This window comes from Pteronotus mesoamericanus, unplaced genomic scaffold (assembly GCF_021234165.1).
Source record: "Pteronotus mesoamericanus isolate MK-2021 breed Mesoamerican mustached bat unplaced genomic scaffold, CSHL_Meso_final scaffold_167, whole genome shotgun sequence".
Taxonomy (NCBI): domain Eukaryota; kingdom Metazoa; phylum Chordata; class Mammalia; order Chiroptera; family Mormoopidae; genus Pteronotus; species Pteronotus mesoamericanus.
Window position 1 is genome coordinate 34,590,032 of NW_026555308.1, and position 14,525 is coordinate 34,604,556.

The following is a 14,525-nucleotide window of genomic DNA, read 5'->3' on the forward strand; positions in this document are numbered from 1 at the left end:
TAGGTGTGGCAGAATCCTGAGCATGAAGCTGCGTGACAAGGTCTGGCCAGAGTTCCCAAGCTGGAGCCTGTGGCACCCTCCCTAGCTCTGGCCAATTAGGCTCTAGTGAAGAGCATGCAGAGGGCTCCCTCCGCCGAAAGAGGTCAATTGAAACTGAAGCCAGCCCTGGAGTGGTTGAAGTCAATCGCTGACAGCAAGCATTTTTGGAGGAAAAGATTTCTTGTTGAGTAGGTGTGGACTGCCAAAGATATCAGGGCATCAGGTAATTAAAAAAACTCCAGAGATCTGTAGTCTCTGCTACACCAGGGAGCCAGGGATCACTGAGAGAATCACCAAAGGCGGGAAGCACAAGATAAAAGTAGGCCTCTTCCTCTCGGCTTGAGTTGGACAAGGAGAATCTGGCATCTGTGAAATGGCTTAGGAGGCCAAAAATTAGAGTTGCGTAAAGCACCGGGATTTAGTTCAGAGAAAAGTCTGGTAATAATGAACTCAGAGAGTTATAAGAAATGTATCTTGAAGGAGGAGAGCAGGAATGATAATCAGCATGATAGAGTGGGAAGTATTTGCCAATAGAGTTACAGCCCATGAACATTGATGGCACATAGCTCCCAACCCTGTTCTCTTCTTGTAGCCAAGCTACCGAGAGTAAGGAAAGACCCATCTCCATTCAGGGAAGCTTTCTGAGTGTGGTATTGTAGAGAACGCTGCCCCCAGCCTGACTCTGGCCATTGCCACCACGACTGTGGGGGAGCGGGGAGACCATGATCCAAGGGAACTAGAACAGTTGAAAAAATTGTGTATTGGTGGTTTGAGCTTTGAAACTATAAAAGATAGTTTAAGATAAATGGGGCGCACTCACAGATGATATGGTGATGAGAGAACCCCAAACAAAACGTTCCCAGGGCTTTAGTTTTGTACTCACTCTTGTGTTGAAGAAGCAGATGCAGTAATGCCTGTGAGCTGCATTGAGGCACGTGTAGTGGAGCCAAAGAGAATGGTTCCTAGAGAAGAGCCTGTAAAGCACTATTAGATACCCATTTAATAGTGAAGAAAATTTTTGTTGTTGGTGTTAAAGAAGATTAAGAAGAATATAATTTGAGAGGCTACTTTGAAAAGTATGGCAAGAGTGAAACCATAGAAATTATGGAAGATAGGCAGTGTGGGGAAAAACATTTGCTTCTGTAACTTTTGATGATCATAATTCCATTGATAAAATTGTTCAAAAATATGATACTATTAATTGTGAAGTGAAAAAGGCCCTTTCTAGACAAGAAATGCAGTCTGCTGGATTGCGAAAAGGGCATGGAGGTGGATCTGGCAATTTCATGGGTAGTGGAGTAAACTTTGGAGGTGGTGGAGGTAACTTTGGCCATGGTGGAAACTGGTGGAAAAGGAGTTTATGGGGGTAGTGGCAGCAGACGTAGTTACGAAGGAGGTGAGGGTAGATATGATGGATTTGGAGGTTATAGTGGCGACCAGGGCAGTGGTCCTGGCTATAGGAGTAGAGGAGGCTATGGTGGTCATGGAGAACCAGGTACTGGATACAGCGGTGCTGGTGTAAGATATGGTTACAATGAAGGGGGAAATTTTGGTGGTAACTACAGTGGTAGTGGGAAATATAATGATTTTAGAAAATACAGTGGACAACAGCAATCAAATTATGGACACATGAAGGGGGGCAGTTTTGGTGGAAGAATCTCAGGCAGCCCCTGTGGTGGTGGTTATGGATCTGGTTGAGGAAGTGGTGGGTATAGTAGCAGAAGTTTCTAAAAACGCATCAGAAAAGGGCTACAGTTCCTGCAGGAGAGAGATTGAGGAGTTGTCAGGAAAGTTGCAGGTTACTTTGAGACAGTCATCCCAAATGCATTAGAGGAACTGTACAAATCTGCCACAGATGATTCCTAGTCAGATAGTTACTGCATTTTAAACAGGAAACCCTTCTTGTTCAGGACTGTCATAAGCCACAGTTTGTAAAAAGTGAAGCTATTGATTAATGCAGTGCAGTATCAATTAGTTGTACATTGCTGAGGTCTTTTATCTGTTGTAGCTTTCTCTCTCTCTTTTTTTTTTCTTTTCATTACACAGGTATAGTGCCCTGTAAATTGTGGTAGTGGTACCAAGACTAAAAATTTAAGGAATTTTTAACTTTTTTTTTTTTTAAAGACACAGGGGTAGTTTGCTAGGGGAGAGAATAAATTCACATACCATGTACTACTCAAGCATTTCACACCTCTACTTTTTTAGAAGAAAGTACAAAATATGTATAATATCTAGGAAAGTAATTTGTTAATGTTAACTAATGTAATTTGAGGTATTTGTTATGTAATTATTTTGTTAGAATGAAATTTTTTTACTTTATTTTTTCATACAACATGGCTTCACATGTCTGACCAAATACTATTGTTTATTGGCTAAAAAGAGAAACACTTTAATATATCATGAGCAATAACTATGAAGAAAATTACTCAATTTTCCCTGGTTCATTTATTTTTCAAGCAATTATTCAATTACCTGATGCTGTCTGAAAACATGTAATGTGCTCTATACTTAAAGAATAGATAAAAGGAAATATTAGGAAAACTCAGAGGAGTTTTTTAATAGCAAAACCAACTTTAAGACCAACTTTCAGTTACATACTCAACTATTTGAATACTTTTTTTATTACTTGGAATTTCTACACTTAATTTGGTTATTGCTTAATATTTATAGACTAATTTAAATTTTCCTGGTACTTTATAACCACTGCTTAGTTTTTCTTTAAAATATCCACAAAAGGTGTAAGCAATAAAACTTCTCACCAGAACAGAACAGAAAATTCTTAACTGTCACTAGAAGATATTCTGAAAAGGTATTTCCGTTGCCGGTTAGTAAGGAAGTCAGAGGCTTATTTATATCACTGACTTAATTTGGAGTGAATTCTGCCCATTTATTTGTACTCCATTGTGACATGATTAATTATAATAAACTGACAAGAACTATTGTTTAATAGAGGGGTCTCAAGATTCACTCTGGAATTGGAAAGACCTGGCAAAGTCAGCAATCCCAGAACAGCTCTAAAAGGCAAGCCATCTTTGGTAGATGGGAATTGAGTTTAAAGTCCTCCAAATACCCTCTTTCTTCAGCCCTTTTCAGTTTAATGTCTTTTGGTACAGAAATGCTATTTTCCTATGTCCAACCAAAATTTACTAGGCTTTAAAATAAGCCCATTTCCTCTGATCATCCCTCACTGAAATTGGAGAAATTTAGTTACAAATTATTCAGAAACATAAAAAGCAACATTGCCCATTTTGCATAACTACTTGCTTTTCCATAAAATTGCTTGTTCCTTAGGACACATGACCTTAATTGAGCACTTTCCTTTCACTTCCAGGTATCTTAATTGGAATTGAAGAGAGAGTTCCAAGAGATCATCAACAGCATAGAGAGATTTTAAAGAATGGCAATAGTGATAGAAATTCAACAAATAGCCCCGGTATAGCTCAGGAGACGGAGCGCTGGCCAGCGAACCAAAGGGTCGACAGTCTGATTCCCAGTCAGAGCACATCCCTGGGTTGCAGGCCAGGTCTCCGGTTGGGGGGCACATGGAAAACCACACACAACCTCTCTTTCTCCCTCCTTTCCCCTCACTCTAAATAATAAATAAATAAAATTTTAAAAAAGAAATTCAATAAATAATGAATTCAGTAAAGTCATGATATCATTATAATGGAACTGATTTCCACAAGCATTTAAGGAGTCTCTACTATGTGCTTAATACTGAGCAATGGATTGTTCTTGTAAACAAAGTTATTCCTGCCTATAAGAAAATGGAAATATATATTATGGAGATAAAAGCACATTTTCAATATTGAAATAACTGCACAGTTAATATATAAGATAAATGCAAATTTTTTAGATAGCATTAAGAGACAAGCTGATGTGAAGAAAGAAATTCTAATAAAAGAGATTGGACTTGAACTGAAACTTGAAAGAGGTGTCTATAAAAGAAGAGAAGAGAAAGAAAGCATACTCTCAACAAAGGAAGCAACAGTTTAAAAATTACATAATTACAACGGCCTATTCTTAGGTTATTGATGAAAAATGACTACATGAAACAGTTGTTCACAAGGTGGAGCAAAGAAGATTAAGTGGAGTAATTTAGGGAGATGTATCCTTCAATCTCTGTATGTAATTGTTCCATGTGTGAATTTTGATCTGTCTTGGAAAGTGATTTAAAAAGAAAGACAATGAACAAAGATGTAGGAGGTCAGTAATCTAAAGGATAGTAAAGACATAAATAGGTCCACTGAGAAACAGATGGAATCATATGAAAGAGATGGCTTAATGGAAGAATTTTTTAAGACACAAGAGAGGAAAATCAATTTAGATTTTAAAAAGTCCATTAAAGGTAAGTCTTGTGGAAGAAAAGGGGCCGCATACCAATCCTGACAAGCTCAGGGGAGACCTATGTGGTGGCCTAACAAACTCAGAGACCCAAAGAAACCAGACATAGGATAGTCTGAAATTAAAAATCTTCATAATTAAAAGCAGGCAATGGCTGTTCGTCATGTCCTAGGCCTGTATTTTTCCCTAACAAAGGTCCGTCTTTACCTTAGCTGAGCCTTTTATCTTTTTTCACCTTCGATAACATACCTTGGGAATGTCAAATTTCCTTTTCTCTTGACCCCTCAAAGCATAGGCACTGCACCAGGGGGAGACCACAAATCCCCTCACTGTTATTGTTATCATGTTACCTGATGACCTAGTTCACCTGTACTCACCTGTGTAAAAGCATCTATCATTTTAGTTTTTTCCAGTCCCAGAAGTGTCCCCACTTTGCTTTCTCCTGCCTTCCTAATCTGTCACCAATGGATTTCATGTAACCTCTTATGCCTCCTCTTTTGATTATAACACATAAAGTAAGGTGCAAAACTGCCATTCTCAGAAGCATTTTCTCAACGTCTTGAGGTTTTGCTTCCGGCAGTTGTCAGTTTGGCTCAAATAAACCCACAAAAATTCCTGCAGGCTTGGATGTTCCTTATGTTGACAGTCTCTTAATAAATAAAGAGAAAGAAAGACAAGAATTACCTTAGTTAAGGAATTCTTAGAACAAAACTGCCATCTCTCCAACTATTATAGAACTATATCCTTATCTCCCCCCTGAAATTTCTTTTGCTTCTTGACCCTCCTCTTAGTCACTCTAAAACTCTTCCCTGGTTTTGCTTATTAATCCACTGGTTTCAGCTCTTTTGAACATACGGATTTACTTTTCTATTCTTGAACTGTCTGTTGAATGTTGTCAGTGTAGATGTTTTCTAAGCAGTCCCTATTTTCACTACATCAAATGCATAATTTCTATGTTTCTCCAAAACCCAGATCCTCAGCAGCCAACCTCTATGTCTTTTACTCTGAGGCTATCAAACGATTGAAGGCTTTATTTTTCTCTCACCAGCTTCCTTATGCCAGCCTCTCACTTAATCTCTGCCTCCAACATCTTCATTCCTTACTCTATATTTAAAACATGTTTGATTGAGTCATTTCACTGTTCCAAAATGTAATAAATATTTTCTCTTTTAGCTCAAGAACATACTCAAAATTTCATAGCATGACACCCAAGACTCCATTCTCTTTTTTCTAGCCTTTCTTTCTAGACATTATACAACCCTAGTGTCTTTTCATTTCCAGAATATGATCTGCACTTCCCAGAGCCATGACTAAAGTTATTAAGTCTTATTCCAAAATCTGCTTCAATTCTGTTCCCTTGGGAAATTTTGTACTGCTTTAAAAACAAGCTTGGAGGGCATCTTCTCCTGTGACGACTCACCCAGATTTAATCAGTAACTCCTTTAAATAGCCACGTTACTTACATATTTTTCCTACTATCAATTTATCATGTGATCACTGTACTTACGTATTGCTCTACTGTCAGCTTATAAAACTGTTTGATTGCTGGTCGATCAGTTCCAGACACACAGATGCTCAATAAATGTTAAGATATTTTAATTGTGATCTTTCCTGTACAGAAAAATTATAATTTATTGAGAGTAATTTCTAAAGAAAGGAATCATAAGCACTTATTTAATTTTTTGTGTACCTATAAATTTCTTGCTTGTGAGAATCTTCCTATACTTCCTGTCACATTCCATATGATGCCAGCCCATTAGCCATTAAAAAAAAAATCAATCTAATTACATAGTTTCTATGATACAAAGAAAGCCAAAAGCAAAAAACAAACAAACAAACAAAAAACTGAGCACCACTGCAATGCTATATGCATAAAGCAGCTGCTCTATACAAGTTCCTTACACCTATTTCTAATATAACTAGGTAATATAATTACATTGGAAAGAATATTTGGATAAAGTGGAATACCAGATTCAGGGGTGTCTAACCTTTTGGTGTCTCTGGGCCACACTGGAAGAAGAAGAGCCATATTGTGCCACACATTAAATGCACAAACACTAGCGAAAACTGATGAGCAAAAGAAAAGGTCTTAAGTAAATTTATGATTTTGTGTTGGGCTGCATTCATAGACATCTTGGGCTGCATGCAGCCCATGGGTCATGGGTTGAACACCCCTGGTAGGGTTTTCAGAAAAACTGATGTTACTGTAAGACTTCATGCACTTGAGTCAGAACAACTGATCTCTAAGTTTTTAAGAGTCACATGTCTCATGGCTGGTAAGAAGATGAAATAAAATAATGCATGTAGAAAAGCTGGCACATAGTTACCTAACGTGATTGTTACAATGACTGCAATTGCCTCTATAAACTGAGGAGAGGACATGAGCTGAAGAATCAGACAGATCTAAGTTTAAATATTTGCCAGCTGTGTGACCTATCATAGTTAATTGACTAAATTTCCTTTCTTTTTTCTTAACTGTATCTATAATTAATGTTAGATGCAATTTCATAGTTTTAAAATGGGATATCACAACTAGCATGAAGACTAGCACATAGAAGACATGAAAAAAGTTTATTGCTTTCCCCTCCCCTCATGTAAAAGGGCAATTTCACACTTAAATTTTTTTTATGTTGGTACTAGAAAATTTTATTTTATTATTTTTTTATTTTTTATGTTAGTCTTTTTAAAAAAATTAATTATTTATTTTTTCAAATATGTTTGTCTCTGCCTACCCCCCACCACTTTCCCTGGCCCCCCACACTTAAATTTTTATTAGTGCAAGGTTTCAAAAGCACAATAGATTCTCTAATAATTATATCAGAATGTAATAACTTATTTACCCATAACTGATACAAACTTTTCAGCATTAGCCCAGGATAGAGACCATTCACTAGAATGGTATTTAGGTTCTGATATTTTTAAAATCAGCAATAAATAAACAGAAATGTCCATTTAGGGGACACAGAATTATACTACAACAGCAAAATATTTCAAAATATAGCTTCTCTGGTTATACATGAGTGCCTCAAATGTCCTTAAAACTTCTGAATCCTTGCCCCTCCCCACAAAATTTAAAAACACAAAACGAAACACACGGATTCCTATTATCACCTAACTGTCAATATATTTTCATTAATATCTAAATTTAGTTTCAGAGTAAAATCTTTTAAACAAATTTGTATTGTTTTAACCTTGGTGATTTAGACATATAGCCTTGATATCTTTCACCAATTCTGAAAGGACAAAGAGACAACTGTGGAATATTAAGAGCAGTAGAAAAAGGGGAAGAGAATTCTTCCTTTATTAAATAAACTTCACCAATTTTTACCAATGTGCCTTAAAAATTATTTGCATAATCTATACATTTCTAATTATCACATTACATGTAGTAGAGCTGAAACAATGGTAGCTATATATATTTTTAATTTATGATTTCAGATGTAACCAAGAATTCAGAATGTCTTAAATAATAGGCCATAGGTTTCTTTCCTCAGGGGAATAAGTTCTTGGAGAAGATTAAATAGTGATTTTTCTTACCAATTCTGATGGCACATGACTATTTAATTCTTAGATGATTCCTAGATAAGCTGGCAGAGACCTCTTTCACTGAATTTTGTTTTTTAAATTTATATCAATTTACTGGCAAAAACGGAAGAGGATACTTAAGTTTTCCATTTCTACCATCAGGATCTACTTTCTTCAGCATCTCCTCCCCTGCAAATTTCACTTATTATAGTTGGTAAAAATAATTTTGCTTAATAACCTAACTTGAAGAATGGTAAAGGAAAAATCACAGGCCCAAACTGAGTCACTTGTCCTAAAACCCATGAACCAAACCTTGACTTAATACTTGACCTAACTGCAGTTCCAGCCTTCTCTGGAAATGTAATCTTAAACAGTCAGTCTTGGATTTTCCGGTCAGTACCAGTCAGGTAATTTGTCACATAGGCCCTCTTGCTGTGCCCCCAAAGGAAATTTCAGCAATTTGCCTGATAATAACCCCATCTCCACCATACCACATTCCCTTAAGAGAAGGTAATCTTACCTGAAACAATTCCTTCTTTCTTAATACATTTCTTATTATGCCCAGTGTGTGCCTGTAAAAACCTTCTACATCATAAAGCTTCTCAGAGCACCTCTCTCCTTGCTAGATGGAATGCTTCCTGATTCATGAATTGCACAAAAAAGTCAATTAGATCATCAAATTAACTTGGCTGAATTTTTGTCCTCTAAAAAGAAAAATCAGTTTGATTTATCAACATTTTCCTGTGAAGTGTCCGCTTTGGAGTAAGGCCTGCTTGTGGCAGTTGTGGGTATTTATAATCATTGAGTACCCACTAAGGTACACAAATACACTATAAGTTTGTCAGGATACATTGGTTTAACAGTGTTTTGCATAGTTTTACAGAGAAACAATTTTACACAAAATATATCAGTAATATTGCCTTTCTTATAAGCCCAGCTTTTGTAGAGTTGAATCAGAATCTGTCTATCCTATGCATATTGAGTATTATTAGCATGAATACAATGAGACCCAACAAAAATATACCATTTTCTGCCTAACCAAAATTTCTCATCCTGTTTTCCAGTTACTATTCTCTTTGTGTATGGGTTTCATCAGACTTTCTATGATATGTCTCCTTGTGATTAGCTAATAACTGATCAAAAACTACCTTAAATACCATGAACTGTTGAGTCTGTCAGCCTTTGTCAAAGGTATCTATGTGTGTACTGAGACACATTTTCAAATGCTCCATCAGGCAATTTAGCCCTCACTTCCTAGAACAGAGGCCTCAAGGTCAGTCAAAGGTAAATAGTGTATTTTTCAGGTTTTCCCTAAGCATGAGCATAGCTCTGCCTATGTAAATGTCCTTCTAGATTTCCAAAGCCCCCTATAGATATTACACTTGCAAATTTTTCATTGAAGTTTTTTGGTCAGCTTCTTGTTAGTCCCATCTGGAATCACTGCCTTAGGCAACTTGCAATATTAACAAATTACTCCTGATTGTTTTTGACAAACATCCTAAGAAGAGGCTGACAAATGAATATGGCTGCATGCACAGAGAAAGTATTGAGTGAGGTCAAACAGAGTCAAGTCCTGAAAATGGAGCTTTTCAGGGAACTACCAGGTCAAATAAAGACCATTCTCTGGATGAGGCTTTTAGTGAGTTCAAAACATATTCTGCCCATTCGGTGGCTTCTAGACAACAGGTTTTCCCAACCAATGTGGTTTCAATGATTTTAGTTTCAAAGACTGCAGATCCTGGAAAAGGAAATTGGGAAGAGAGTAATTAAAACACCACAAAGTTTGCTAGTCTTACTAAGATTTCGCTATTTTTCTTGAATAAATACTACTTGAATTATTGCAAGCCATTTTTTTATTTCCAACTATCTAAAATATTTGATTTTGACAGTATTTGCCACTCTTATCACCTCTTTTATTGAAGCATAGAATTTGAGGAGTCCTAACTACACCATTCTGGAGTACATAGAATGTTAGGTTTATAACTTTAGTTCAATGGGCTATCCAACTTCACATTTTAAAGATGTAAGCACAATGGATTTCATGATTTTGTCCAAATCACTACATAGAAACTGCTGGAGCTGCTAGTAGAAATAGGAATTTCTTACTTTCAAACAAGTGATTATTCCCCTCCATCCTTCATCCCAATTTCAAAAGCAGTTAGTTAATTCACACTGTTTATTAAATAATGGAGACATCTTAAATGTATTGGAGCATGTAAAAGGTAAATATAACTGGGAAATAATGTAACTTTTGCTTATAAATTTATAATCTAAGAAATAATTGGGATTTATAACCACTAAAAATAGAAATACGTGATTAAAATATCCAAAAATGCTAATTATATAGGAACTCAACTATTAAAATTTCTGGATTTCTTTTTTCATGTGATTGGTATAATGATTATAGTCATAATAAAGCACTTAGGGAAAGATACATATGGTTACTCATCAATTTAGACTGTCAAGGTCACCTTCAATCTAATTCATAACAGCCATCTTGCCCAATACAAGTTTTTCACAAATGCTTTAGCCGGAGTCAGTTTCCCATAACACTTTACTCATAGGTTTCATACAGCACTTAGATAGTACTTAGTGATATTTGTCTTTTCTACCTGCCTTTCCCACTAGAGTTTGCTTATCTCTGAAAACAGATACTGTCACTCTGCATCCTCAAGATCAAAAAGAGACACATGGTTTAACAATTATTTCTTGAATGGATGGATAAAATAATGCTTGGATTTACCTTCTACTTTGCTTGGGTAAATAGAGAACTCAGAATGGATATAATCCTATGAACTTTATCTTGGAGGTGCATGCAAGTAGGTTTAAGTCAATGGATTGCATCAATTGGCTTTCAAGGGGAAAGGTTGAGTTCAGCTACTGGAGGTAAAGGGATAACTATAAAAAATATGCTGAGAAATTCTTTTCTTAAACAAACACGAGTACCAAAACTACTCTTGGTAGACTCTAGGAATGAATAAACTCTATTCATATCAGGTAACTTGACTTCCACCTAAGCAGAAACAGTGAGCCAGGAAAGGGAGGTATGGATTAGAAGTGATCTTCTTCCCTATTGTGCTGATATCAGCTATGCATTGAAGAGCTCTCAATTCATTTGCTCCTATACAAAAGATAAATAAGAGTTATTCTCAGGGGATGGTATATAATCACTTTGCCCATTACTTTTAAATTTGGGCATACCAGTGGTGGGTGCAAAGTGTTGGCAGAAATAAGGCCAAGGGACTTCATTGTTGTGAATTGCCATAATTTACCACAATAAAAGAGATATAACCCTGTAACAAAAGCAGGCATAAAACACATGAAGTTGGATATAACAGATGTTGTAGGTAAATTAAGTGAAAAGTTTTAAAAAAGGCATTCCTTATCAAAAATAGAATTATTCACCCAATTAATGAGTGAACTTCATTTTCAAACCTAAGGATGAAGTGAATATATGCACAATATTTTTACTTCTATGATAATAATAATCCTTTAAGAAATTAGAGATTCCTATGAAAAAAATCCATGAGGACTGCATATGCATAAAGCTATATTTCATTGTATTATCTATATGTCTTATCCATTATTTTTTTAAAATGCCAGATCATCTATTTTGTGCTCTAAGTCACCTCATTAAAATTAAATAGTTATAAATTATTTGATATTGTTTTGGGAGTACCTGCCATCCCATTCTTGCTACTAAATACTGTCAAGCATTATTATTATTATTATTATATTATTATTATTAACCTTCTGTCTTCAGTCACTCATTTGTTTTTACATATCTTTAATGTTATTGAATAACTACAACAGCTCGTGCAGAAAAATAATATCCAAAAGTGTGCTATTACTCTTTATGCACACTTTTTGGTGGGGAAAAAATGAGGGTTTGTTGCTTTGTTCTCAGTCAAAATAGCTCTAATTTTTCCATATGTGAGGGCTTGGAGTCAAGTGTTTAGCAGATGTGTATCAGCATGATTCCTAGGAATGGTAAAGATAAATGTACATACATGTACATTGATGGTCAACCCCTTCACCTGATACTAACTTAGGAAAGCATAAAACCAGAACACTTTTATTTGTGATGCATGTTCTACTATGACCTCAGAGGTCCAATTAAAAAATAAAAAAGAAACCTTATTATTAATTTCCTTTAGAACCTGTTTAATTTCAAAACTATAATAAATTTCTTTGATTCTGTCTTAAACTACTCTTTTTAAAAAAATTTTCTTCAAAATGTATCTCTAAACATAAATAGATGCAAAGCATCACCTGATAAACTATTTTCTAGAGACAGCTATGACAAAATACAACATGCTTAGAAGTATGAAACTACAAATTAAGAAACATAAAAATTAAAGTTCTGCCAAAATGTAATGTCCTACTTTAAAGTTTTTATTCTCTCATGAATAAAAAAAATTTAAATGTTTCTTTGCTATATCTCCTCATACTATTACTTATGGCTGAGATCGTCCAGACTATAATAGCTCCCTCTAGAGAAGCTCTTTTCATGAGACAAGAAAGAGGAAGGAATGAAGGGAGGGAGAGAGAAAAGGAGAGGGAAAGGGAAGAAATGAAAGAAGTATGGAAGGATAGAAGGAAGGAAGGAAGGGAGGGAGGGAGGGAGGGAGGGAGGGAAATTTCAGGGAGCTATAAGAACAAACAAACAAAATAGAAAAGGACTCACAGACACAAAGAAACAGACCGGTTATTGCCAGAGTGGAAGGGTGTTGGGGAGCTGGGTGAAAAGGGGGAAGAGATTAATAAGTACAAACTGGAGTTATGAATAGTCACCAGGATGTAAATTAGAGCATAGGGAATATAGTCAATAATGTTTTCATAACTACAGGGGCCAGGTGGGTACTTGAAATATTGGGCAGAACACTTTGTAAAGTATGACAGTCTAACCCACTACTCTGTATATCTGAAACCAATACAGAATATTATTGAATATAAACTGTAATTCACAAATTTAAAAAAGTACACAGGACTGTAGAGTTAATTATAGACCAGAAATTTTGATTCATTATGCCAGTATTATTTCAAAGTATAACAAATAAAATAATAACTCTTCCAGAACGGCAAGTTTTGAAACATTAAGGATTTGGGTAGACATTTTAGCTCCAGTACATATATTTTTTTCATGTATCTTACAAAGTTATATGGCATGAACCCCCACTCCCTAAGTCCAATGACCACCTCTCAGAGACTCCTGCAGATTTGAGGGTACCTGGAAACCAAAATGTAGTCCACTGCAGGTGCTACTTAATTATTGCATTTTGCAGGTACCTATAAGCATGACATCAAAGTAAACATAAACTTTGACCACAGAAGATCAGGAAGTAATTCAGATTCTCGTGTGTGTGTGTGTGTGTGTGTGTGTGTGTGTGTGTGTTATATGCATGTGCATAGGAAAGAAAGCGACAGAGAAGTAAAGAGAGAAATTGGAATTTCTGAATATTGGGAACCTTGGTTATTAGTAGATTTATGCATTTGCCAGTTAATATAAAAAGCAATAAGAAAATGTATAAACTTGGAAAAACAAAATGGAATGGCCTTCTCAGATAAGAGACATCTGTGGAAATTCAGAACATTAGAAAATTTTTCAAAATGCAAAGATTTGTTGTCTGATTTTTTTACAGAAGAATTTGCCATATTTTCCCCTGAATTTTACTTAGAACTAAACAATACAATTTATGTAACATAGGCAGAATAAATTTTTCACTTCTGTTATAGCTTAGAGTCTTTAACAAAGTCTATCCCCCTTCCTGGCCCCCTATGTAGCCTCTGCACTGACGTCTCTCAATTACCAGAGAACACAACTGATTAAGGAGCAGATGTCTTGTCCCTGGGTGGTTGGTTTATTTTTGCATAACTATTAGATTACAGAAAAGGGACTATATTTTCTAAAGAGATAATTACACTTTAGTTAAATGTCTTTGATCAGGTCTTTTCCACGTTTCACAAATGAAAGTGTCATACTCCATAAACAAAACTAAAATGCTAACATTACCAAAATCAGCAGAGAGTTTTATAGAAAAAAGCTCTGGGCTCAAACACAGAAATTCCTACCAGCTGATTAACCTTGGAAAGGTCTCTTAATTGCTCTCATTCTCATGTTCTTAATCTGTGACATGCACAAGCTTGACAATGCTGACTTCTCAGGGTTGCCATGGAGGGCGGGCTACCCTGGGCTATGGTTTCCATGGAAATATTTAACAGTATTATAGTATTATAATATTATAATTGAAAGTTTCATGGTTTGGGTAATGATTTCATCTTGGAACCAAGAAAGAATGACTCTTCCTGTCCAAAAGGAGTTAAAACTCCCTATCTTATTGCACTCAAAATACACATGGAGAGCAATCATTTTAAGGAACCCAATTCTAGCACCCATTATTCCATTTAGAAAGCAAGAAAGTAGTGGTGTTGCAGAATTTCTCTTACTTTTAAGTTTATTAATGAGCATTCTTAAGGAGGGAATAATGTAGGAATAAATGTCTTCTAAATGAAGAGAAAATAAAAACTCAAGATTTAAAGAAACTAAGTTAAAAATTTGTAAGGAAAAACAAAAAACTTTTTATGATTTGAAATCTTTTTATGAAGCAAATAAATGT

At 35.5% G+C, this 14,525-nt stretch overlaps 1 pseudogene; it reads left to right on the forward strand.

Moving 5' to 3' along the window:
* Nucleotides 1-757: 757 nt before the first annotated feature.
* Nucleotides 758-1,770, forward strand: LOC129083491 (heterogeneous nuclear ribonucleoprotein A3-like; annotated as a pseudogene).
* Nucleotides 1,771-14,525: the final 12,755 nt, after the last annotated feature.